Source organism: Pezoporus occidentalis, unplaced genomic scaffold (genome assembly GCF_034315485.1).
Source record: "Pezoporus occidentalis ecotype Australia unplaced genomic scaffold, CSIRO_AGI_Poc_V1 ctg42, whole genome shotgun sequence".
NCBI classification, from domain to species: Eukaryota; Metazoa; Chordata; class Aves; order Psittaciformes; family Psittacidae; genus Pezoporus; species Pezoporus occidentalis.
In genome coordinates this window covers 5,662,173-5,688,243 of record NW_026915747.1, presented here as the reverse complement: position 1 = coordinate 5,688,243, position 26,071 = coordinate 5,662,173, and the positions used below count along the sequence as shown (strand labels likewise).

General features: G+C 45.3%; 1 protein-coding gene across 2 annotated transcripts in view; it reads right to left on the bottom strand.

Moving 5' to 3' along the window:
• EXOC4 (exocyst complex component 4) overlaps positions 1 to 26,071 on the bottom strand; it is a 394,313-nt gene that overhangs the window by 204,317 nt on the left and 163,925 nt on the right. The window lies entirely within an intron of this gene.

Below are 26,071 nucleotides of genomic sequence, written 5' to 3'. Positions count from 1 at the left end.
ACTTCTTTCTTATATATAACACCACTGGATCTTCTCAGGAGTCCATGTCCTACACTAAGTCCTGTACTTCCCTAGCAGAACTCTCTGTTGCCCAAGTTCCAGCTGGGTACAAAGAGGAACAATGAACTGGTTGAGTCTGGCATGCTCCTTGGTAGTAAAACACAAGCTCAGAGAGCATTATATGGACACCTGAGGCCCAGACTGCAGGACTGTGATGAAAACCCCCATCTTCACATCACTGCCCCAAAACCACAGTTACTTCCACAGGCAGCTCCTAACACCAAAATACTGTAAATTAGGATACTGAGAGAAAAAAACCTCCGTTTCCTCAAACCCCTTTATTTCCTGGTAGCAATGAAGTCCACTTGTTACCCTTCCAGAAGGAAACTTCTTTAGGAAAACAGGTGCCCCCCACACAAGACAGCAGCAGAAAACAATCTCATCCTGAAAGTGGCAGCAATACAGCAGAAAATCCCTCATATTTTGGTGATGCTCCTTTGTCACTAAGCACAGGTCTGCTTGCTGCTATCATCTCACAACTAAACCTGCCTACTCCAGTTTGGGACTAAAAAACCCAATGACCCCCAAGCATGAACTTAGGCAAAGTCTGTATATCCCGAATAGTCTATTCATTCCTTTACATTTTGCATGTGAACTCTACTTAATGACTGAATACTAATAAATACAGAACCTAATCACATTACTGTGATAGCTTCGTAGACAGGAAAATGACAAAGTGCTTGAAATCAAAACACCACCAACAGATGAGTGATTTTGTTGACCCTGACATCTGTCTGCCTTGAAATGCATAGAAGAATGTCTCCGGATTGGAAGGTGCAAGAGGAAGAACACAACTGATGAGCAAGTGAATCCAAGCTTCTTCAAGTCAACAACTGCAACCAACCTACAAATAAAGCTCTTTGAGGACTTGATTTCGTTGACCCTCCTCCTGTTAGCAACTTCACAGCAGTATCCAAGGAGCAGCACTGGTTCTTCCATACCCCAAATGGTCCCTCCAGGTAAGGAGTGTTCGGCACAAGAGTTCTCATCACTGGTGTAGATTCTAAGACGCTGCTGAATACTTTTACTGCTGCCCCATTGAAAGGGACAGTACTAAATTCCTTGTGGATTGGGAAATCCTCACAAAATGTGCACATCTGGAATACTGCAGTCAGTATTCTACAGCTGGAACACTAGGCTCAGTTTTGGTCTTTTGAAAGATGAAGACAGGCTGGAGAGGGTCCAGAGAAGGGCCGCAAAGATGACTGAGAAGCCGTGTGAGGAAAGGCTAAGACTGCTGGGACTGTTCAGCCTGGAGAAGAGAAGGCTCAGGAAGATCACGTCACCATGTTCCAGTATTTAAAGGGTGGCTACAAAGAAGATGGAAACTCCCTTTTGACAAGGGCACAAGTTACTCCAGGGAGATTCCAACTGCACACAAGAGGAGCGCTTTTCACCATGAGAACAATCAGTCACTGGAATAATGTCCCCAGAAAAGTTGGGGACAATGTTGGACACTGTTAAGATTCAGCTGGACAAGGACATCTACTCTAGGTCATGCTTTGCCCAGAAAGGTTGGACCATATGATCCTTGAGGTCCATTCCAACCTGGGATTCTATCATTCTATGATTGACAGCCACAGTATTCCCACAAGCTGACTCAGCTCTCAACCACCACCATTAGAACATCAAACAAACATTAGAACATGAAGCTTCTTGATCCTACACTAACATAAGGCCTCATGAAGCAGAAAGCAGCAGCTCAGGACACAGTGCATACACTTTTAGTGATTGTCTTTAGAAACAGGCAGCTCTTAAAAAAGTTCTGGAATTCCATTTCAAAAGTTAACTTCCACAATGGGACAGTTCAGTCATGGAAAAAAAAAAGAGGAGCAACATCTAGGAAAAGAAAATTCTTCATTGCTCTGATTAATGTCAAAGCTGCAACTTCCAGTGGGGTCTGTGTCTTAACTGCCTTATTGCAGAATCCATCCGAGCATGAGCTATTGAGGCATGAAGTAGGAAATACAGGCTGGAATTAAGAACAGGGTGTTATTCTTGTTACATCAAGTCACCCTGCACTAATCAATATTATTGACTGGGATGAGCTCCACAGGAAGGAATAAAACAATCTGTCTTATCTGCTTGGCCATATGATGATAGATTTGAGAAGAACTGAACACTGGCACTGAAAGAAAAAGATGCTTTTACATCTTCTCTGCTCTTAGCTTTCCATTCATAAAAAGGAATGCTCTGCACGTAGGTGTAAGCTATGAGGAAACAGAATTTTGTGTGTATTTAAATATTTTACCTTGAAAAATACCCGAAGATGTAAATCTTATTCCAGATGGAAAGGGTGCTCAGGCATTGGAACAGGCTGCCCAGGGCAGGGCTGCAGTCACCGTCCCTGCAAGTGTTCACACAGCGTGCAGACGAGGTCCTCAGTGCCATGGGTTAGTGGTGGCCTTGGCAGTGCTGGGAACGGTTGGGCTGGATGAGCTTAAAGGGCTTTTCCAACCTGGTTGACCCCATGATGCCTCATACACACCAACAAGAACCCAGCATTGGAACTAATGAAAGCAGCCTCCTCTTTTCTTTATCTCTCTCAAAGCTCTCACCGTACCTTGATGGACCGTATGTTGATGTAGCCTAACAGCACCACAGCTCAATTCATGCCCGGCCACAGTACAGGAAACCAAATGCTGCCATTTACCACAGTTTAGACCACATTAGTTTTGTTACAATACCCACTGGAGAAAAGCTGCATCTTGAGGAAGAGAGCTTATGATACCTTTGACTGGATATTAAAGTGCAAATCACCATAGAAGCCCAGAGTGGTTTGGGCTGAAGGGACCTTGAAGCTCCTCCAGTTCCAAGCCCTGCCACAGACAGGGACACCTTCCACTAGAGCAGCTTGCTCCAAGCCCCTGTGTCCAACCTGGCCTTGAACACTGCCAGGGATGGGGCAGCCACAGCTTCTCTGGGCACCCTGTGCCAGCGCCTCAGCACCCTCACAGGGAAGAGCTTCTGCCTAAGAGCTCATCTCAGTCTCCCCTCTGGCAGGTTAAAGCCATTCCCCTTGGCCTGTCCCCACAGGCCCTTGTCCAAAGCCCCTCTCCAGGTTTTCTGTAGCCCCTTTAGGCACTGGAGCTGCTCTAAGGTCTCCCCTTCAGAAGCCTTCTCTTCTCCAGGCTGAACCAGCCCAGCTCTTTCTAGTAGAGATTCCCCCTGACTACATCAAGGTCTGAATTCTGCATTTACACTGACCACTCAATACAACATCACAACTACAGACAATAACCTGTGCTGGAAAGCCAACAGGCATCTCAATAAAAACACACCATGAACATCCCTTCATCTTTATCGATTCCTACTCCGAGCATCTCTTGCAGGGAGGTGAATGATCATTCATCCTAAGAAACCAACACCAGGCAGCTCCACAGAGAACAGGCACCAGATCAAGAGTGGGAAATAAATTACTCTTGGTTTGTTTTTCTTTTTCCTCCTTCTCAGGAGTGTCTCAAACAAGAGGTGAGCATGTGAATTCTGTACTGCTGGGCTGTCCGGAACACACACCCCATCCACATGAGCAGCCTCCAAGAGAAGAAAACCATCCACCTCATTAGGGAAAAAGAGCTGCAAAGCCTAATTGCCAGTGAAGATTTCCAACTGCATCTAAGTGCTCACCTTCACTGCCATAACAGCTCACTGTAAGAACTGAGTACAGGACTAAGCATCCATGCTCACTGATGTACATCACAGCGTACACAGCACTCCAATAAGAGCCTGGACCGAGTATACATCATCGCTTCTGCAGTGCTACAGCACAGACATCTCATTTGGGTTGCAGGGTTTGTTGGGTTTTTGCTTTAGTTTAAGGCAAGAAAGTTTAATATCCACATTAGACAGGCACTAGGAAAAACAACCCCAAACTTTCTCAGCTGTCAGAAAGTACTATGCTCGCAGCAGTTCCTGCTTAAAGAGCACCAGCCTCCTGATATAATTTGTCAAGTAGTAAATTATGAGACAAAAAAACAAAGAAGAAAAAAACTTGGAGGTGAAGTGAAATTTGTCATGGAGTTAATGATATCCTCACGCTGTGCTGGCAATGAAGCGTGCCCACCTGAATACCACTGCAAGTGGGAGTTGGAGAGGGGTCCATTAGTAACGCAGCTGAAATGAAGCCTGAAATGTCATGCTTCAAGATGAAAAAGCATCAGACTACCATGAAGGCCTGAATCTCTGCATGCATTTAAAGTTTGAACAAACATTAGGAGGGGTTTAAGTTTGCCATTCTGCCTGGTATTTTAAAAATCTAAAGATACATCATCGATACAGTGGATGAAGTTGCCAAGACATTATCCATCAGATCTCTAGTTGGTGAAGTTCCCACTGACTGGAAAAGGGGCAACATTACACGCATCTTTAAAAAGGGAAAGAAAAGGAAGAACTGGGGGAACTACAGGATGGTCAGTCTCACCTCAATGCCCTGCAAAATCATGGAGTAGATCCTCCTGGAAACTATGCTAAGCCATCTGGACAGTAAGGAGGTGATTGGTGACAACCAACATGGCTTTATTAAGGGCAAATCAACCCTAATAAATAGAGTGGCCTCATATGATGGGGCTACAGCGTTGGTGGATACAGGAAGAACGAGCGATATCATCTACCTGGAGTTGTGCAAGGCCTTTGACACTGTTGTGCAACACATCCTTGACTCTAAACTGGAATGACTTGGATTTGATGGATGGAACACTCAGTGGATAAGGTACTGGATGGATGCTCAAGAGTTGTGGTCAATGGCTTGATGTCCACATGGAGATCAGTGAGGAGTGAGTGGTGTCTCCCAGGGGCTGGTGTTGGAACTGATCCTGTTCAACATCTTTATTGGTGACAAAGATGGTGTGGGATCGAGCACCCTCAGAAAACTTGCTGATGATACCAAGCTACAAACAGAGACAATAACAGTGTTTCTATTAGCTTAAACAATTTTCTCCACAAAGGTCCAAGATTTATATGGAAGTTATTACTCTTCCATGTGTCTGAAGAGGAATCACACACTGCTCACTCTCTTGATGGAGAGTAAGGGAGGGAGGCAAGATGTCCAATGCTCCTTGAAGGACGCTGGACAGAGCCTTGGGTGACATGGTCTAGTGCCAGCTGTCGCTGCCTATGTCAGGGGAACTGGATGATCTTAAGGTCCTTTCCAACCCAAACCATTCTGTGATTCTATGACATGAAGACATCAGAGAGGAGGTAGCCTCAGCATCTTGTAATATGCACTTTTAGAACCATAGAAAGTAGTAAAGCAATTTCTTTTTAACAACAACAACATAAGGAAAGCTCTCTCTGTCTCCAACAGAGTGCTTTTAAAGGATGAGATTTCTTACACTGGCACTTCAGAACACCGTAACACATTACCTCTTTGTTTTGGAGCTCTGTCTGTCTTAATGCTTTTCATCTTCAGCCCTGTATGCTTAAAATCCTATCAAAGATACTGGCTAATTAGTAAAGAACATCCAAGAAATATGAATTTGGTCTCAATAGAAACAGCAAGCGCCCAAAAATCATGAGGATCACAGGATCTGTGTGCTCTCTATCCCCTCCATTAGCACAGGACAACTTCACTCATCCCTCCCCAACTATAAACTTTACAGGTAAACTACGTGCCTGGAACCAATTCTTGGGCACCTCTCTGTGATCAAAACTCTGTTCCTAGCGAGCCAATTCACGTTAATCCATGCAACCATCAAAAGAATACTGAAAGAGGCTTTGAAGCCACAACAGTCAAGCGATCAACCCAGCTTGTGAATCAATGCCGCTTCCTCCACTCTGAGCATCCGAGCAGAACTTAGAGGAAAGGAGTAAGCTGAGGTATCGTGGTCCTTCCCAAAAGTTCTTGATTAGGTGGTGATCAACAACAGTTATCACCTGCCCCTCATCTTCAATGTACGGAAATCCAGATTTTGGTTTAGCATGAAAGGGAAGAAAGCAAAAGCTGCCCAAATTGAGCAAAGCAGGTTATTAGAAAGCAGAATTCAATGCAAAACAGTGATTGATCTGTGCTATTACAGAACAGTGACTGTGAAGGTTTATAACAGAAGTCTCGTGCTTTTTATATATTTCTACACATGAAGACTCCATTGTTTCACAGCTGCACCCCCTTAAGCACAGTCACATACAACAAGCATCACATCCTGTTGTTACTGTACTGATACACAGCAGTGATCCAAGGTACTGGCATGTACGTGCAAGTTCTTTTTAGAAGGAAACAGTCATAACTGATCTTCTCTAAGATCCTTCTGCATGTTCTGAATCACCAAACTTCAGTGCATTCCGGCTACATTTCAAGCTGCTCTAAGACACCCGATTCAGTACAGCCCACATGGTGCAGAGCTGGAATAAAGGGCTAAGCAGCTAGCTCTCTCAGCACTTGTTTTCCTACACCAGGGATGGGGAAGTGATGGGACAGGATCTGGTCTGTTCTCCAGACCCATCTCCAGTGGGAAAGAAAGCACAAGGGAATCCAGAATCCTGACCCTAAAATGAGCTTCTGGGAGTGCTTCAAGAGCCTTCACCTTAGACAGGCAGCGTGACAGACCTAGGTAGGTCTTCCCTGAAGTCAAGTAGGTTTATCCACACGAACAAATACAATAGAAACCCCATAAGTGCCCAGCCCCATGTTTCAACCAGCTTGTTGTACAAACCAGCTCCGTAGAAAACCATCATTAAACTTCCAGCTCCACAGACCCTTCCTTATGAACAACACCACCTTTAAAGCCTCGAAACACTGCACTTTCCCACTGCTCTAAGGGAACTTGGGGTGGATAAGTTGCTGTTTCTGAGCCATGTTCTCTTTCCTCTTGCTGGACTTCTACAACCCATGCATGGGAGATGTTATGGGTCTGCCAATGCAACTGGAACTGAAACTCACCAATCCATAGTGAAGTAAAGCAAAGCAAAGGTTATTTATAATTGAATGATACAAAACTAGCCTAGGAAGCCCTTCAAACACCCACTACTTTGGGACTCCATGGACTGCACAAAAGAGATCTCATTTTCTAGTGGCATCTAGTGGACTACTGCAGGCAGACTATTCTGTCTACTGCTATGTAGCAAGTCCTTCATCCAGCTCTGGGGCCCACAACATAAGAGAGACATAGAACTGTTGGGGGGAGTGCAGAGGAGGCCATGGAGATGCTGCGAGGGCTGGAGCAGCTCTGCTCTGGAGCCAGGCTGGGAGAGCTGGGCTGGGTCAGCCTGGAGAAGAGAAGGCTCCTGAAGGGGAGACCTGAGAGCAGCTCCAGTGCCTAAAGGGGCTGCAGGAAAGCTGGAGAGGGGCTTTGGGCAAGGGCCTGTAGGGCCAGGCCAAGGGGAATGGCTTTAACCTGCCAGAGGGGAGGCTGAGATGAGCTCTTAGGGGGGGAAGGTTGGGACTGGATGAGGTTTAAGGTCACTTCCAACCCAAACCAGCCTGTGACTGTAAGCTCCCTCTGTCCCCTTCACCCACAAACTGCAGTAGTGAGAGCACTACATGGCTCCTGCCTCCAGCAGTGACACAGCACATGGGGCTCCTACTTGCTCTCTTCCAATGGAAGGAAGCGAGATGCACCAGACAAGACAAAACCAGCCATATGCTATCAAGATTGACAAGAATAAACTCTGGCCAATACTTGATCACTTCTTTGCTTGAGGGGAGAAACACTTTAGCAATGGTTTCTGGCTGCACTTCTTGTTTGCTTCTCTTAATCACACACTTTTATTCAAGGCAACTGTGAACCTATACACCAGCCCATCAGGAGATACTGAAAAACACATCGGCACCTTACCTTCTACCAACACCAACAGAGATCAGAGAGATGATGAAACTGGCACTACATGAGACCCAAAATCAATGGGAATTAGGTGGTTAACTACTTGCAAAACACTGGCTGCAGGTCCTTGGGGAGAGGGCTGGTAGGAAGGGAGCTCTCAGAGGATTAACTGCCTCAAAGGGCAATTGACTGCTCCCAGCTTCCAGTCTGCCCATCCCTTGTCACCGCACTGAACTCTGCGCAGGAGGTACCAACACAGCTGTAGCCAAGTGCAGGTACATCACAAACCCACACAGACTACGTGCTTAGATCTGTTTGCTTGCAAATACTTTTCTTCTCTGACAGAGAGATGGGATGGAATTAAGACAAAAACAGATGTGAAGTGAGGGGAAAAGAAAAACCCAAGGAAGGTGACCTTTAAGGTTATGAAGTACATCACATTTCATTCCTGTAATGTGTAAGTGAAAAACTCTCAGCCCTGGGCTGGTTACTGGGCTGGCCATCTAGTAACTTCAGTTAATAAATCACCTTAACACTAGTACTAGCACTCTTTTCCAGTATCTAAAGGGGCTACAAGAAACCTGGAGAGGGGCTTTGGACAAGGGCCTGTAGGGCCAGGCCAAGGGGAATGGCTTTAACCTGCCAGAGGGGAGACTGAGATGAGCTCTTAGGCAGAAGCTCTTCCCTGTGAGGGTGCTGAGGCACTGACACAGGGTGCCCAGAAGCTGTGGCTGCCCCATCCCTGGCAGTGTTCAAGGCCAGGTTGGACACAGGGGCTTGGAGCAAGCTGCTCTGGTGGAAGGTGTCCCTGCCTGTGGCAAGGGTTGGAACTGGAAGAGCTTTAAGGTCCCTTCCAAGACAAACTGGTCTGACAGTCTATAAACTACTGATTCCTTCATCTAAAAGAACTTCTAACATTCAAAAGGAAGATGAAACGCTGAAAGTTTGAGAGTTAAACAGTTTATAAGAACGTGAAAGCAATAAATGACTCTATGTCAAGAAATCCCTTTGTCTTATTTCACTTGCTTTCTCTGTTAGCTCGCTGGGCTTTTTGTTCTTGTGACATTAAAACTGAATAGGAAACATGTCAGGAGTATAAAAAAATTCAGGTAGAGGCCATTTGCTGCTACAGGAGATAAGATAAAGCAAGCTGAGAAAACAAAGAGCTGGAAAGTGACTGCAGTGTGTAAGTAATCACAGTCCATTAGCTCTAGCATGTTTTCTGGCTTCGGATAAGGATTGATGCCGCAGCCATGCTTTGGAAGAGCTTCTCTCTGAACAGAGTAGCTTGAGAGAAGCCAACAAAACAGTAAATATTCAAGTTGACAAATGCATTAATCACAGTGCCTGGGGGGGGGCAAAAAGAGGAGAAAGAAAAGTATGAATCTGAAACAATTCCTGTAGCTGTAAGGGGAGTTTACATATGTGGCTGACACCCTGATCAAATGATAAAGTAGAGTCAAACTGAACCTCAACCTTTTGTGCAGCCTGTGAAAGTGAAGGCACACTGCAGTTTTTCAAGGCAGATGGAGTGTGAGCAACTAATAAATCAGGTTTTGAAACATTAAAGAGCAACTTATTTAAATGCATATGGTGTTGGAGCTCAGACAAGACAGTATAGGAGAGTGTAAAAGGATTGGGCATGGGAACATCAGCAGAACAATGTCTGTGCACCAGCTACGTGACTGCTTCCAAATCAGCTTCTTGTACTCAAGTCCTGCTATGGAGTACATGAAGGGGAAATGACAGCCGGTCAGAACCAAGCAGGAGAAGCTGGTTGAGGCAGTGAATGCAATCTGTGGTGCAGGCAGTTTGGTTAAGTTGAACCCATGTTCTGTGTGAAGCGGAGAGCTGAAGGCTCAGCATGAATTTAAGAACAGTGAATAAGAGCACTGCTCCTTTTTGTCTAAAGCATTTCTCAAGAGAGCTTTAACCAAGGAAGGCTGGAGTCACCTTCAATTCCCCCTTTGGGAAACTGAAACACACAAACCTGATCAAAGCCAGAGAGCCCGTCCTGGTTTCCCCAGCATACAAAGGACATGGAGCTGCTGGAGCAACTCCAGAGGAGACCACGAGGACGATCAGAGACTGGAGCACCTCCTGTATGGAGACAGGCTGAGAACATTGGGGCTGTTCAGCCTGGAGGAGAGAAGCTGTGTGGAGACCTCAGAGCAGCTTCCAGTGTCTGAAGGGGGCTACAAGGATGCTGGAGAGGGACTCTTCATTAGGGACTGGAGTGACAGGACAAGGGGTGATGGGTTCAAACTGAAACAGGGAAGTTCAGGTAAGATCTTAGGCAGAAGCTCTTCTCTGTAAGGGTGCTGAGGCGCTGGCACAGGATGCCCAGAGAAGCTGTGGCTGCCCCATCCCTGGCAGTGTTCAAGGCCAGGTTGGACACAGGGGTTGGAGCAAGCTGCTCCAGTGGAAGGGGTCCCTGCCTGTGGCAGGGGTTGGAACTGTGGGACCTTTAAGGTCCCTTCCAACAAAAAACATTCTATGATTCTACGATCCCATAAAGAGTGCAAAACATAGTATGGTCTTCTAGAAGTACCCATCTATGATAGCACTCTTTTTTTTAACACAAGCACACAGGAAGGAAACAGAGGATTTAGAAACAGCACATTGCTGGGACTACAGTAACCACCACGCTGTCCAGAACAGCTGTTGGTTTCCCCTCCTTAATGAATGCACCAGTTCTGATGAAGATAAATTTGCCAATCTTTTGACAAGTCTTGAAAATGTTACAAATCTGGCACATAAACCAAGGCACAATAAAGCCTATTTGGTGATTCAACACTGTGCTGCACCTATAAATTCCTAACAACAAAAGAAAATCCTTATTCCTCATCTGTGCGTACACCAGTGCGAACTAATTCATTTCCCAGCAATATGTAGAATGCTCCCTACTAATAACATGGCTTTTCCTCAAGGGAATCAAAACAGATTGTCCATGCCAGTGCACAAAATGCACACAACAGCTCCCTGCTCCAGCAGAAATTAGCAGAGAGCTCCGAGGATGACCTGGCAGGCAGCATTTCTCACCCTGTTCATCCATAATCTCCTTCAGATGGGGTTCCCCACCTCCTTATCCTCCCTTGCTTTGTTTTGCCTGGAATTCAATCAAAGATGCATTAGACTTTAGGATACAACCACTGCTGTAATTCTAGACCTTTGTGTTAATTTTGCTACATCTTTTCCTTCTTGCATTCTAATGCAAAACTGTTTTCCCCTGGAGACTGCCCCTGATATTGGCACCAAATCACATGGGCCTGGAGCAGAACTCAAGCTCCAATAAAAGGCAGGGTAACACAACCCTCAGCAGACATTAGGGATTGCAGAAAAAGAGCCAGAACTTTAATCACAGCTCTTTCAAATGCAGCCAGGGATTTCAAAATCCTGTTATTCCAGGATATGACCCTAATACGGTGCTTAATCAAAGCCACTGCGAGCACTGGAATAACCTGGCGGCTTTAATAAACCGCAATTCCATAGGAGCCAGGATGTCAGGATCAGGCTGTATCTAATATAACAAACTCCAGTGAGAAGAACGACCAGTCCTTGCCATATATGTTTCTATACAATTCTATAGGCAGGAAACTTCAGGTATCTCCTAAGCAATGGCCAAGGAGTCCTATGAGCTTTGATTTACAGAAATCAAAGAGAGTTCTTTATGTTTTACTTTTTACTTGCTGTGCAGTTCTGAAGGATGAGAACAGCTCAAAAGGTACATGTTGAAACAACTACTTTACCTAAAAGCACTCAAAGTCATAGGATAAAAAGTCAAATTTCAATGTTTCAGCTTCATCAGAAAATAAACCCCCTCTGCTCTGCTCTCGTGAGACCCCACCTGCAGCACTGTGTGCAGTTCTGGTGTCCTCAGCATCAGAAGGACATGGAGCTGTTGGAGCAAGTCCAGAGGAGGCCACGAGGATGCTCAGGGGCTGGAGCACCTCCTGTATGGAGACAGGCTGAGAACATTGGGGCTGTTGAGCCTGGAGAAGAGAAGCTGCGTGGAGACCTCAGAGCAGCTTCCAGTGTCTGAAGGGGGCTACAAGGATGCTGGAAAGGGACTCTTCATCCAGGACTGGAGTGATAGGACAAGGGGTGATGGGTTCAAACTGAAACAGGGGAAGTTCAGGTTGGAGATAAGGAAGAAGTTCTTCCCTTTGAGAGTGCCCAGAGAAGCTGTGGCTGCCCCATCCCTGGCAGTGTTCAAGGCCAGGTTGGACACAAGGGCTTGGAGTAACCTGCTCTAGTGGAAGGCGTCCCTGCTCCTGGCACGGCTGGACCTGGATGAGCTTTAAGGTCGCTTTGAACCTGAACCATTCCATGATTCTAAATTAATCTATGGGTTCTGCTGATTCAGGAGGCTCCATCAACAGCTTGGTAACGTCTCACCTACACCTTGGCAAACTTTGTATTCTAATTTCACAATTAAAAGAACTAAGTGCTCTTTTGTGCAACCACAAGAAGCAGCACTGCGCACACCAGTGCAGAGCAAGCAGAAACTGCAAAAGCAAAAATCACACTTGATATCGAGAGCAAAGTATAAAAGAAGGCAGAGAAACGGGCACAAACTGAAGTTATCCCTATGCCTTGGATCATATTCCTCAAGTGTGGAAGCTTCTTTCAGTACCACTGGAAAGCCTGGACAACGCTACCTCCAAGCTGTGTTGTACCACCTCTAGCTGCAGTCTGCAAACCCCTTATTCTCTCTTTAAAAATAGATGTAAGCCATTCTGCATCTGAAAGGAGTGCTGAGTTCAGAGGTCCCCCTCTGCTGTGGTCCTAACCTTTCAGCTTCAAACAGCCACACAACTTTGAAAACTACTCTTCATCAAGAAAGAATGGGAAGTAGAAGAAGCCTTAGTTGATGCAGGGAGTATTCAGGGAGCACTTCCCCTGCTCCGTTATCCCCTACAAGGGCTACTTACAATGGAGAAAAGCCAAGCTATAACACAGGGAAAGGGTTGTGTTATTCGGAGAGACGCTGGCTAATACAAAGGGTCCCGTAACACAAGGAGAAGTTGCAGATCTAAAAGGTTTCCCACCTCCCACCCAATTTGGAGATCTCTGCTGTACTCCTATGGGAAGGTGCTGGGTGTTGAGAAAGAAGTTCTGAGCTGCAGCTAAGCAGCAACAGGCACCGATCCACAGTACAGGCTGTACCCCATCAGCAAGCGAATGAGCCTGAAAAGCATGCGCTTGACAGTCATGATTAGACTGATGCACCTTCATCTACAGACCACCTACATTCATAATCATACATAAAAGCAGAGATGAGTTATAGGAATAAGAGTATCAGCAAAATATTGTCTGCTCTTTTCACAGAATCCCAGGTTGGTTTGGGTTGGAAGGGACCTTAAAGCTCCTCCAGTTCCAACCCCTGCCACGGGCAGGGACACCCCACACTAGAGTAGCTTGCTCCAAGCCCCTGTGTCCAGCCTGGCCTTGAACACTGCCAGGGATGGGGCAGCCACAGCTTCTCTGGGCACCCTGTGCCAGCGCCTCACAATGAAGTCTAAATGACAAAGCCTTCCAATGCATTACATGAGCTGGTCTGCTGTGCTATCACTGACCTCAAGGACTGCAGAAAAGAATGAAGAGAAGCAGCTGAAACCAGAAAACCACCATACAAACACCCATTATTCTTTCAATAATGGGCTCCAGGAACAAAACGCCTCAGGTGCTACTTTTGACATACTTTATGTACTTTACATCAGACCTCTGAGTAACCCATTACTATCTACACATCTTTTTACCACGGAACATCCTTTCCTCACGCCACTTTTAAGCGCACCCATGTTCAAGGGCTACTGCTTCATTCTTTCTTTGCCAATAGATCCCATGTCCCAGTGCCACACACAAGAGCGCAGCCTCCTTTTCCAACCACCTGCTTGTTGAACTAATTCAAACTATTACAGTGTTACCGACAAGAAAAGATGCTCCAAGCTTCAAGGAGACAGCTACGCTTTCACCAGGGGAGGGGAAATAAAAGGCAGCACAAAGCAGCCAGTGTAACAATGAGAGAAATGTCAAGGAATAGAAATGTCAAATCCCTTAAGGTGGGGAAAAAAAAACCCCATCGATTCCGACTCCGGTTCATCTTCCAGCACTTTATTTTGTAATGAAATTACACTCTTTAGTTTTGCCTGAGGGAAAACCTGCTCCAACTAATCAGCCTGTTGTTTCCTTACAGTTCAAAACAAATGCAAGAATGCCTATGCAGCATTCATGGCCTGGCTGTCAAGAACTGATTTTAACTCTTCGCATGCATAAAAGGCCTGAATCTTGCCACCAAAAAACCTACAAAAGGGCTTAATATGGAAATAACTCAGAACATCTCCGTTTTCTCCTCCATGCTTACCACTTACGGCACATTTTCTCTGCTCTTTAACAGTTGAATTCACTCTTCAAAGTCTCCCCAACATTTTGCTTAGGCCAGGCTGGACAGGGCTAGAAGCAAGCTGCTCTAGTGGAAGGTGTCCCTGCCCGTGGCAGGGGCTTGGAGCTGGATGACCTCTAAGGTTCCTTCCACCCCAAAGCATTCTATGATTCATTCTATGAAATCAAATGCTCTCCTGAATCCACCTTGGACAGCTGGACACTGATTTACAGCTGCGACACAGCAGTGATTGTTCTCATGCCTTGAAACCCTTTGGATAGCACCAGTGGGAGATCATCTTCATTTCAAGCACTGCCAGATGCTTTCAGCACGGCTGGGATATGAAGCAGTAGTGGTTTGTTCTGCACTGGCACAGCCAAGAGGAAACACAACAGGAATTCTCATGACAATGGACCTGGGCTCTCCCTGTCACATACCAAAAGAGTAAAACAGAGGAGACATCCTGAGTGTTCTCAAGCACAAAATCATCTGCCACTGCAGTGTTTCACACCATCCAGATCTACCCCATAAACCAGAGAACCACATAAAGTCAAAACTCACTTAAGAACAGAGGGCATTTGCTCACTAACTGGGTCATTTATACAAAACATTAAGAGGCTGCAGTGACTCCATGCAATGAAATCCTTATAAAAGGCAAGATACTGCAGAAGTTGGTGGTGACTCAACTGAAACGTTTTTTCTTTATGGGTGTATCTATAGGGATGAGTTCCTACAGACACTGCACTGAGAACAGGGTTATTAGCTCAGGCACAGAAGCGTGCCATGCTGCAGCACAGAGCTGGTGTTGCCTCCAGCTGCTCAGAGCCTGGGTAGAGCGGACACCATCATCTATTTACATCCATGAAGACGTGCCCCTGTTTTCCATGTATACGCTTGGGAAAAGGGGCTTTAGCAAGAGGAAGAACACTCTTTAAGACATAGCAGTCTTCCAGTGCCCGAAGGGGGCTACAAGGATGCTGGAGAGAGACTCTTCATTAGGGACTGGAGTGATAGGACAAGGGGTGATGGGTTCAAAGTGAAACAGGGGAAGTTCAGATTGAAGGTAAGGCAGAAGCTCTTCCCTGTGAGGGTGCTGAGGCGCTGGCACAGGGTGCCCAGAGAAGCTGTGGCTGCCCCATCCCTGGCAGTGTTCAAGGCCAGGTTGGACACAGGGGCTTGGAGCAAGCTGCTCTAGTGGAAGGTGTCCCTGTCCATGGCAGCGGGTTGGAACTGAATGATCTTAAGGTCCTTTCCAACCCAAACCATTCAGTGATTCTATGAGAGTCAGGTCACCAATGGGCCTCTGAAATAACTTTTAACTGACCCTCTACAGATCCTGCAGCAGACCCAAATCTGCCGCCTTTGGGGCCATGAGAGCCTCTCTCCTGTTTTCCCAACCAATGCAAGACTTGCTTTTATGTGAAAGAGAGCCACAGCCTACAACTTTACCACAAATGAGTACACTTTCAGTTAATTCCATGCTACGCTTAGTTACACACAAAATAACAGCCAAAAGGCTTGCATCCATTCACTTAACTGCTTACCCTCAGCAGTTTAATTATTTCTCTTCATTTAAATCCAACGTTTGTCCTCCTCCCTGCTGATAAAGCAATGCTGGATCTCTTCTGTCTGGTTATTCTTAAGGAATTGCTCTTCATTAGCAAAATCAATTGTGAGGGTTAGTTGAATACTTCTGCAGCACCCGTTCACTAGGTTTGCCTATTTAAGATTTTCATTTTCCTCTTTACAACTATTTACAAGCTGAAAACATTTACTTGCTGCTTTTGACAGGATACAGTCAGCTCCCCATGGAACCTTCAACTTCCTTAACTTAAAGCCAGCAGGATGGTTCAATTTCATTTCTTTGACGACACCAAGCATCCAATCGGGATGACACTGAAGAAGTGAAATGAGTACACTGAAGATCATCAAAACTGTAGATGAGCTGCAAGGAAAAGCTGTCTCACACAGATATCACAGACAGAGGCAGTAACTTACACCTACAGACTGAATATGGAAATGGAACATAGAGTGGTTTGGGTTGAAAGGGATCCTAAAGCCCATCCAGTTCCAACCCCTGCCACGGGCAGGGACACCTTCCACTAGAGCAGCTTGCTCCAAGCCCCTGTGTCCAACCTGGCCTTGAACACTGCCAGGGATGGGGCAGCCACAGCACCCTCACAGGCAAGAGCTTCTGCCTAAGAGCTCAGCTCAGTCTCCACTCTGGCAGGTTAAAGCCATTCCCCTTGGCCTGTCCCTACAAGCCCTTGTCCAAAGCCCCTGCCTCACTGCAGTGTGTCCAATGGTGGTTTCAGGTCTTCATTTAAGAGTAAATTAATCTCTCCAAGTCCTCAGCAAGGCTATGGGAGGTTATGGGATGCTATGGAGCAAGAAGCAGCAACAGCCACATGTGGGGAACAGCAGAGGTACCCACAAGACTCCTTCCAAGCAGAGCAAACGATACCCTTCTGTCTTCAAGGAGAACATCAGCCTCTCTGCAACCTGAAAACAAAAAGCCAATTCCTTTTTGACCTCTAATCTTCATTGTATTTAAATAAATCTGTTTATGGGTGTTTGGAGACCTAAAAACCAAAGTCTCAATCTGTCATTAATATTTTAATTGAAGACATGAATATTCATGGCCAGTTTGGTTCTTTAGAGGACAAGCTATGATAATTAAACAATTCTAATATGTAAATGAGTTCCTGTCATGACGCCTTCATCTACATTACAAAACCTGGGCATTTTTAGCTCTTTCATTATTTATGTTGCTCTGGTTCCTTTGGCTTTTGTTTTGCCTTTATCTAGGCTAAATAGAGCTCCTGAAGGCACTTTCTCAGTGCATTTACAGGCTCAGTGATGATGGGCTGTTCTGAAGTCACCTTCCTCCCTTGAGTTAGGTACTTCTAGAGGATGTTCATTTGGAGACTCTTTTGGTAGGACACATCTTGTTTCCAAGCTAATTCCAACAGCTGATAGGAGAACACAGGTGAGCAAGAGATTTCAGCATTTTTCAGACTTCAAGAATGCTTCAGCGATAACAAAACCAATTGGTTTTAACGAGAGCCAACCCCAGAACCTGCTTTCTAAACTACACACACATGCCTTTCGTTTGCAGCTATAACCAACAGCAGGGAACTGTGGATGATCCCAACAAGTCTTTCCTGCAATTGCTTTGAAATGCCCCTATTTAATTACAAACAGAACTAAAAAACCTGAAGCACAGCAAATGAGGACAAAAAACAGGAGAGGATTTCCAGGGTCACTGAGTTAACCGCTGGAAACAACCTCCTGCATCTCTGCTGTCACACCTATCTCAACCTCAAACCAAGTTTCTTGCCATCACTCTTCAGAAATCACTTCTCCACTTGCTAGAATCCTTTTTTCCCATTTCCACATTGGATTTCTTTTTGGCCAGTTTATTCCTATCTGTAGCAACACCATTTTTCAGCCAAGAACTCTTTACCACCACTTCAAGGTGCCTGATACCTTTTGTAGGCAACTGGATCACCTTTCAGAGCACTTCAGCATGATAGGACAAGGGGTAACGGGTTCAAACTGAAACAGGGCAAGTTTAGATTGGATCTAAGGAGGAAATTCTTTCCTGTTAGGGTGCTGAGGCACTGGAATGGGTTGCCCAGGGAGGTTGTGAATGCTCCATCCCTGTTCAAGTTCAGTGTTCAAGGGCAGGTTGGATGAGGCCTTGGGTGAGATGGTTTAGTGTGAGGTGTCCCTGCCCATGGCAGGGGGTTGGAACTGGATGATCTTAAGGTCCTTTCCAACCCTAACGATTCTATGATTCTATGAAATAGTCTTTTCCCCCTAGATATAAACATCCAGAAACTCCATCCAATATTTCAGATGACTTCTAGTCAGGGATTTTGTCCAGTGACATTAATACTTCCCAGTTTCTGCTGGAAAACCCTGCCTGGGTCACATCTGTAGCATCACTTTGGCAGCTCACAGTCATTCCATAATCAACTACCACCACTTCTTATAGTCCATCACTTCCAATTGATAATCTCCTAGTTTGGAGCTCAAGTTTCTGTTAGCAATCCCCAGGTTCCTGATCCTGTATCAAGTGCTACTGAATTTCATCCCCCTCCTTTTACTCTGGTTCCTGAGGTCATCCAGCTTCTGCAGGCTTCATCACTGCCACTGTGGTGGCCACTGCTATAAGGAGTAAGAGTCATTAAAATATGTCCTAAACCTAACATCATGAGAAGGCAGAGTCCTGGAGACCAGTGAAAAACATCAGCTAACAGACTGCCAGCTAAATACTAACATCATTTGTGAACAATACTTCTCATTCGACACTTCTAATTTTGCATGAACTGAAGACTCCAACCAACACAGCAAGGGAAGGACAATTCAGCACCTCAAAAGGAGCGTGCAGCTGGTGACAGAAGGAAACCATTCCCAAATATACACTACCACTACAAAAAGCTCAAGCAACAGTTGATAAGTATGTATTACAGAATCACAGGATGGTTTGGGTTGGAGGGGACCTTAAAGCTCACCCAGTTCAACCCCCTACGATGGGCAGGGACACCTTCCACTAGAGCAGCTTGCTCCAAGCCCCTGTGTCCAACCTGGCCTTGAACTTCTGGTTTTAAAATCAGGTAATTTGGTAACAACAAATCCCACAGTAAAACCCAATAATGCTGTGAAACAGCATCTACTCCATCCCGGCAGATAGCTCCGAGCTGCACACAGAGAAAAGCAGGTACTTAAAAGCCTTACATCGTCCTTGGCCTACCTGAACAAGAACTTTCTACTTGGAATAACTTCTGTGTCAAACCACTTGGTCACCAGATGCAAGTGGCTGTCATGGTGGTTGCTACACACCCAAAGCACTTGACTTCAACTTTGGACTGGTGCTACTGCACCTTATTGACATGGCTCGTGCATGGCAGTCTTTGACAGTATGATGTCCTGCTCAGTAAAGTGATGGGTACACTCTTTCTTCCTCCTTGGCTTTATTTGGTCTATGTCAACAGAGAGGGGGGAAAAAGTAACTTTCAAAAGTAATTCATCTCTCCAGTTAACTTAGAAACCAAAGAGTAGCGTGGCAAAACAGAGCAGTCTTTGCTGGAAGCCTGACTCAACTGCAGAGCCATCAACCCCACAACTGACTATCCAAACCAACAGATTAAACAAACTGAAGCAGTATGCTGAGTAAGAAAAGAGCATCACAAGCTTCCTTGAGGAAGTCAAACCACAGAGGGTTTCCCAGCAGTACTGAGAGAGCTTTCAAGTCTCCTCCAATACAGAGATGCTTAACATGGATACCGTGGAAAGAGGCCAGCACTGCTATGGGTTTGTGCCATCCTGCCAATGTCTGCTATGGTTGTTGAAGCTGGCACACACAGAAGTTATCTTGGTGAGCTTCATCATGTCTAGTTTGGCTTCCCTAATCAGCACCACAGCAACAGATCCATCCCAGAGCATATCAAACAAGCATTGGCTTCAATGCCTGCATGGGGTTTATTCAAAAATCAGTATTTTCATACATCACTTCTTTCCCTGGATGGGAATATCATCTTTGATAATCCCAGCACATATTTGAGTCTCAGATTAAATGATGACAATAGTCTTTTGAGTTATTTGGCCTTTTAGTGAAGGAGCCTGTGCACAAGTGGGTCATGGCTTGTCTGTACTACTGGGTACAGAGATGCCCAAGATGGTACTGAGCAAGATGGATCTGCAGGAAAGAAGCAGGATGGTCATATACAGTCCACGCTATCCTCCAGATCTGCCCATGAGCTAAGACAAGGTTGTCACTACCTGGCTTTGCTCTGCCAATGCGCTGGTTTACTGAGGGGTGTCTCAACAGCACAGTTCACTTCTTACTATAGGAAAGCTCACGTACTTACAACTGTTTGTACCAAAAAAAGCTGTGAAACGCGGAAAGATTCTGCCCCTCCCAGCTGGGGACATATCTCAATGTGTTTAATTCCAAATTGGCATGAGCAAGAGTTCCTTCAGATGATGCAATTGTTGCTGATTTAAGCATCCAGCTCGGGACTGAGGCACATGGTCAGGAGGCACTTTGAAATCCAAGTCCTTAACTTCCAAAACAGAGCATCAAAGAAAAACAAGAGAAGCAGTGGAGAGAAGCACCAAAGATGACTTCCATGGGCTCCAGTATTTCCCCACTGAATGAAGACAATAAACGCAGGGACTGAAAATTCCAAGCCAAGGATGAGGAGTGGCAGCATTGAGGAATTCAGCACTGACCCTGAGCGAGGAACAGAGGAATGGAGCCATAGGTCTTTTCAAAGCAGCAACGTTCCCAGGCATAGACACAGAGGGAAAGCAGTGAGAGCTGCTGATGTGCTCTGGTCAGAGACACCTCGATCTCTGAATCCTCCTTTGAACCCACTGACAGACAGCAGCAAACGTGCCCATCCTCTGGCCTCTTTCCCTCATGTATCTCAAGCAATCACAGAGTCCAGCCATACTGAATGAATCCTCCAAATACATACACATATATACACATGCACACATCACCTCCTTCCCCTCACCCCAATTAAACCTACCACACCCTGCAACCATTACAAGATGCTGATTAAGTCACTGATTTGATTTAAATGTATCCTAGCTGCATGTATCTCCTCCCTCTAGATCTTCAGAGCAACCCTCACTCCTTCAAATAAGGCTGCAGATGCAATCATTTCCTTCTCCTTTAGCATATGTAGATAGCACAATTATGCAGACATCCATCAGAGGGGCCTGAAACAGCAAGAAGCTCATTTTAAGCCAGTTTAATGCACACTCTGGCTGAATACAGAAACCTGATGTGCTAAACTCGCTGAAGATTATTACAGCCCTCAGTGCAACACTCAGCAGAGCAAGAAAACCATCTGAGAGAGCAGCAGAAAGCTTTGCTCATGCTGGTCTGTACTCATAGGCTGACACTCCCCCTTTCACAGCAGATGCTAACGCCAGAACGTGGATGGGTTTTGACAGATTATCAGAAGCTTTTTAACAACAAAAAACACCTCTTAATTCCTGACACGTAGGAATGGTGCAAGAATCCAGCTGTACATGAACAGAAATGTGCACAAAACCACGTTATTCATAGAATGGTTTGGGTTGAAGGGACCTTAAAATCATCTGGTTCCAACACCTGTTACAGGCAGGGACATCTTCCACTAGAGCAGCTTGCTTCAACCCCTGTGCCCAACCTGGCCTTGAACACTGCCAGGGATGGGGCAGCCACAGCTTCTCTGGGCACCCTGTGCCAGCGCCTCAGCACCCTCACAGGGAAGAGCTTCTGCCTTAGATATAACCTAAATCTCCCCTGTTTCAGTTTGAACCCATTCTCCTTTGTCCTATCCCTACAGTCCCTGATGAAGAGTCCCTCTCCTCATCAAAACATGAGGAGGGATAAAGGAAGCTGAAAGAAGTAAAAGTTGGCTTTCAGAGTTGTGGGATTGAAAAGACAACAATGTTAAATGCTTCTAAGCAGGAAAACATTAGGGGTAAGTGTATAAGAGCAACTACATCTTCCTTACAAGTTGGTTTTTACAAGTCTTGTAAAACATGCTGCAACGTGCAGTGTCAAACTTACACCCTGCAGGTCAACCAACGCATCCTAAACCAAGCACTGCAGGCAATCTCTGGTGCATGAAATCCCGATGGGTCACGTAAACTGACTTCCCTTGTTTGCAGCTCCTAAACTGCAGTAAAGGGATGCCATAAATAAATCGGCTGCTTTCCCACCGCCTCTTTTTTGCAAGTCTGGAGCAGTCACAGGGCTGTGAAATGATTGAAAACCATCACTTTGGGGGAAAAAAAACAAAGAAGGCCTTCCGGCAAGGAAACAAACTGGAATTTATGACTGACCCAAGGGCTAGCTCTTCCAAGACAATATCTGCTAGGCCTCACAAAGACTACCCACCCTCATATTTCCGCTCTGGGCCATATGTAGCATTCTCAGGCGAAAATAAAGTTGTTAGCAAGTCTGCAATAGCAGTTGGCACTTACTTATGGCAGTCTGTCCTAACATCTTGAGACTTTCTTTAATAAGAAAAGAAAGAGAATGTTTCAAACCAGCAAAAGATGCTTAAGATGGAAGGGCAAAAATAGGAATCCGAGGCAATGCTGTAAATACTTCTGCTAATAGACAACAGAAACGTTGGCAAAGTTTGTGGTTCAGAAGCTGAGGGATGATCCGGGGGTCCCGAGCACTTCAAACGTTCAGTGTGACCATCTGTCATTGACACAGCATCCGAACAGAACGAGCAATTACTGAAGCCCTTCTCAGACAGAATCTGTCAACCACATCCAGAGTGGCTGCCAAGAGAAATCAAGTCGAGGAGTAGGAAAGCAGATTGTCCCTATGGGAAATGGGGCTGCTCCACCTGAGGAGGTGAGCGGTGGCTGGGAAGCAACCAGCATCCCAAAATCATAGGTGGGATGGGGCTTTGAGCAACCTGGTCTAGTGGAAGGTGTCCTGTGGCAGGGGGATGGAACTGGATGAGCTTTAAGGTCCATTCTAAGCCACACCAGTGTGTTTTTCTAGGCATAAAATACATACCATGATCAACTACATCCCATCCCAATCTCCAATAAAGAACCTTCTAATAGAATCATAGAATAGTTAGGGTTGGAAAGGACCTTAAGATCATTTGCTTCCAACCAACCTGCCATGGGCAGGGACACCTCACACTAAACCATCTCACCCAACGCTCCGTCCAACCTGGTCTTGAACACTGCCAGGGATGGGGCACTCGCAACCTCCCTGGGCAACCCATTCCAGTGCCTCACCACCCTTACAGTAAAGAACTTCTGCCTTATATCTAACCTGCACTTCCCCTGCTTAAGTTTGAACCCGTTATCCCTCACTAATTATTTGCTGTAACATCGCATCTTCCTCTGAAGCAACTACCAGCACTGCTGTGAAGGGCCAGATGAGATGTTGTAAGAAGCTGAGGTTACCGTGAAGTCTCCGAGCTACAGTTTTGGGGAACAAAGGATCCCAAATTGAAAGAACTCAGCGACAAAGTTTCTTAAAACATACATTTGAACCAAGTCTCTTAAAAATACATTTTATGGACTTAATAGTTATAATAGAAGTGTACTGTGATAAAGGAAACCACCAGGGTGGAGAAGCTGGAAATCGGTAATGTGACTGTGCAGTGGTTAATGAACAAAAGGAGAAAGGATAATGACTTATGCTGGAAGAAGAAATTCTGGACTGCAGAAACCTTACCAATCAAAATCCTTATGGACAAGCTAAGGAGATATTCCTACTTATGCTTTAATCACAACTGCACAAAAGTCAATGTGCAAAAACCAGATGCTGATGAAAGCAGAGATGGAAGTTATTACCAACACACAGGAGAATCAGATCCTCCACACCTGGACCACTGGAGGAATGGAATATGATTTGATACTGACTATTTCAATGCATTCAGGTACTAATAAGTTTTGCCATGAGGTAGAGACTGCATGGCTTGAAGGTTTAGAAGACAAATGCAAGTATATCCCTTAATCACAGAAGGACCTGGGGCCACCCAAAGGATGCAGCCATCAAAGCAAACATGATCCAGGATAGAGCAGGTGGACCATTTCCAGTAAGGTCAGGAGGGGAATACTATGAATATTTAAGGAACTAGTGAGACACCATCTGGAATAGAAATTCAAAATGGGAAGAGGTCAGAACAGAAACAGAAAGGCTGTTCAGATGCCGGAGGAACAATCAACATATCTTACAAGCAAAACCATGATAATACAAAGAAATACAAAGATCAGGGAAGTAACACAAGGAAAGACATTTAGAGACAGTATTCAACCAGGAAATGTAATTTGACCAGGATAAAGTCCGGATGGGACATCAAAGTAACACCTATAAATGCCAAAGCAGTGAAGTTCTGGACTGCTTCTCAGTAGGAGGACAAAATAAAAACAAGTCTTGATAAATGTGTTCTTCTACTTGTGTGGTTCATTGACTGCAATGACTGGAAGAGGATTGCACAACTCATATAGCTTCTCCAACGTTGTCTTCTTGTATTTAGAGATGATTAATGGAAACACTAAATAGTCTCTACTTAGCATCATCCCTGCAGAACTTCAAGCTAATACTCTTTGGCAACTATTATATGTCAGCTCTAAATATCAGCTCTCTAAATATTGTCAGGAGCTGAGCAGGCGCTACATAAGAAATGACATTTTTAGTTAAGTAATTAAAAACTACAGCATCAATAACTAGGAGTTGAGATGTTGAGCAGCACGTTCAAGTGCTTGTCGCTGCACAGTGATGAAAACACATGTGATCCCACTGGAGTTTACAAAGGAAATACAGTTTAAGGCAAGAACAGATGGGTGCAGAGTGGAAAGGATGAATGTAGTAACTCAAGTGCTTAGCATGATAGGTGGGGGGGCCCAGAACAACACAGATCGAGCTATTTCCAATGACTTTCCTTGTGGCACCTGATACATCATCTAAATTGGCTCATTTATTATAGAATCGACTTGAAAACAACTTTTAAACTCTTCTTTTTTCCCCTCCAAAGAGACTTGCATTTTCTCCCTGCTAATCTGCCTTACGGAACTTGAATTTTAACTGAAAAGTACATCAGTAAACTTGCACCACTACTGTGAGAGGTAAGAGCTTCACTCACCGAATGGAGATGCCGAAACAGTGACAGGTATTTCTGAGAGCTCTATGGAAAATTCCTATACAAATGGTATTTATTTGCCTAAAACACCTGATCAGTGCAGCACTTGGGTAATGGGGGTGTTTGCAAAGAGCTGCAGCTCTACAGAAAAAAGGTGCTACTATTAGTAGCATCTGGAGAAGTAGTTTCTACATTCATGTCAAAGGCGTTTGTCCCCAGTGAGATCTAATTTCACGGCATTTGGGCTTATGTTGATACCTTTAGTCTGGAGTTATCCAGGAACACAAGACACACATGAAAGACACATTAGGTTGGGAGCAAGTCTCTAGAGCAACAGCAAATCTAATGCCATTAACTGCGTTTGCACAGGCTTGTTGACAATGGGACTAAGAGTTCTTCAGAAGAAAGCCCAGCACAGCTACAGGAATAATTTCCTCTCCTTGGTGTGCAATCATCTGCCTGTTCTTTGTCACTGGGGTATTTACAGCCATGCTCTGTCTGCAAAGCAGCTTCCACCAGGTTGTGTTTCTCCTACCACGGGCTCTGCATTTTTCAATGCTGAAAGAGTTAACAAGTCTTCACCAAATAATATCTCTGCAGGTGTCAACTCCTTGGAAGCAGACAGGTCCAAAGGGCAGAGACATCGTTATAATGAGAGAAAGATTAAGAAGGGCAGAGAAAAGGAGCCAGCATGAGGTGTAAGAAGCGCTTTGATGAATGATATAGCCCAGCATTAATGAGATCTGGTAATTTCACGTCTCCAGAAGGCTCTGGTGGTTCGAATTACAAGGATCATCATTTTGTTCAACTGGAACAGAGAGAAGTTGAGGACAAAAGCCTGCTCATCAAGGAATCTGTCTCCTCCTTTGAGTTAACACAACTGCGATCTGCAGCATTTCCCGTCCGTGCCAGTACCCAGCATTTGTTTAGTTGCTCTTTTCAAAACACACTGTGCTGCTACTGCTGCCCTCAGCAGACCAGGCACACGTGTGCTAATACCTGCCCAAGCACATTCTGCACCTTTTAAAAGGAAAGGAAGCCAAAAAGAGGCATAAAATCTCCCCTGGCTGCGGAACTATCTCCCTTGGCACATTCCCCATCAGCCAAACACTGAAGCCCTTCGCACATCACCACAAGCTTCTCTCTTCTAAAACCCTGAATCCTCAACCACTTCAAGCTACAAGGGGTAAGAGCTCCAAGTCAGGTTTTTTCCCCTCTCTCAAATCTTGGTGCAATTCCATTTT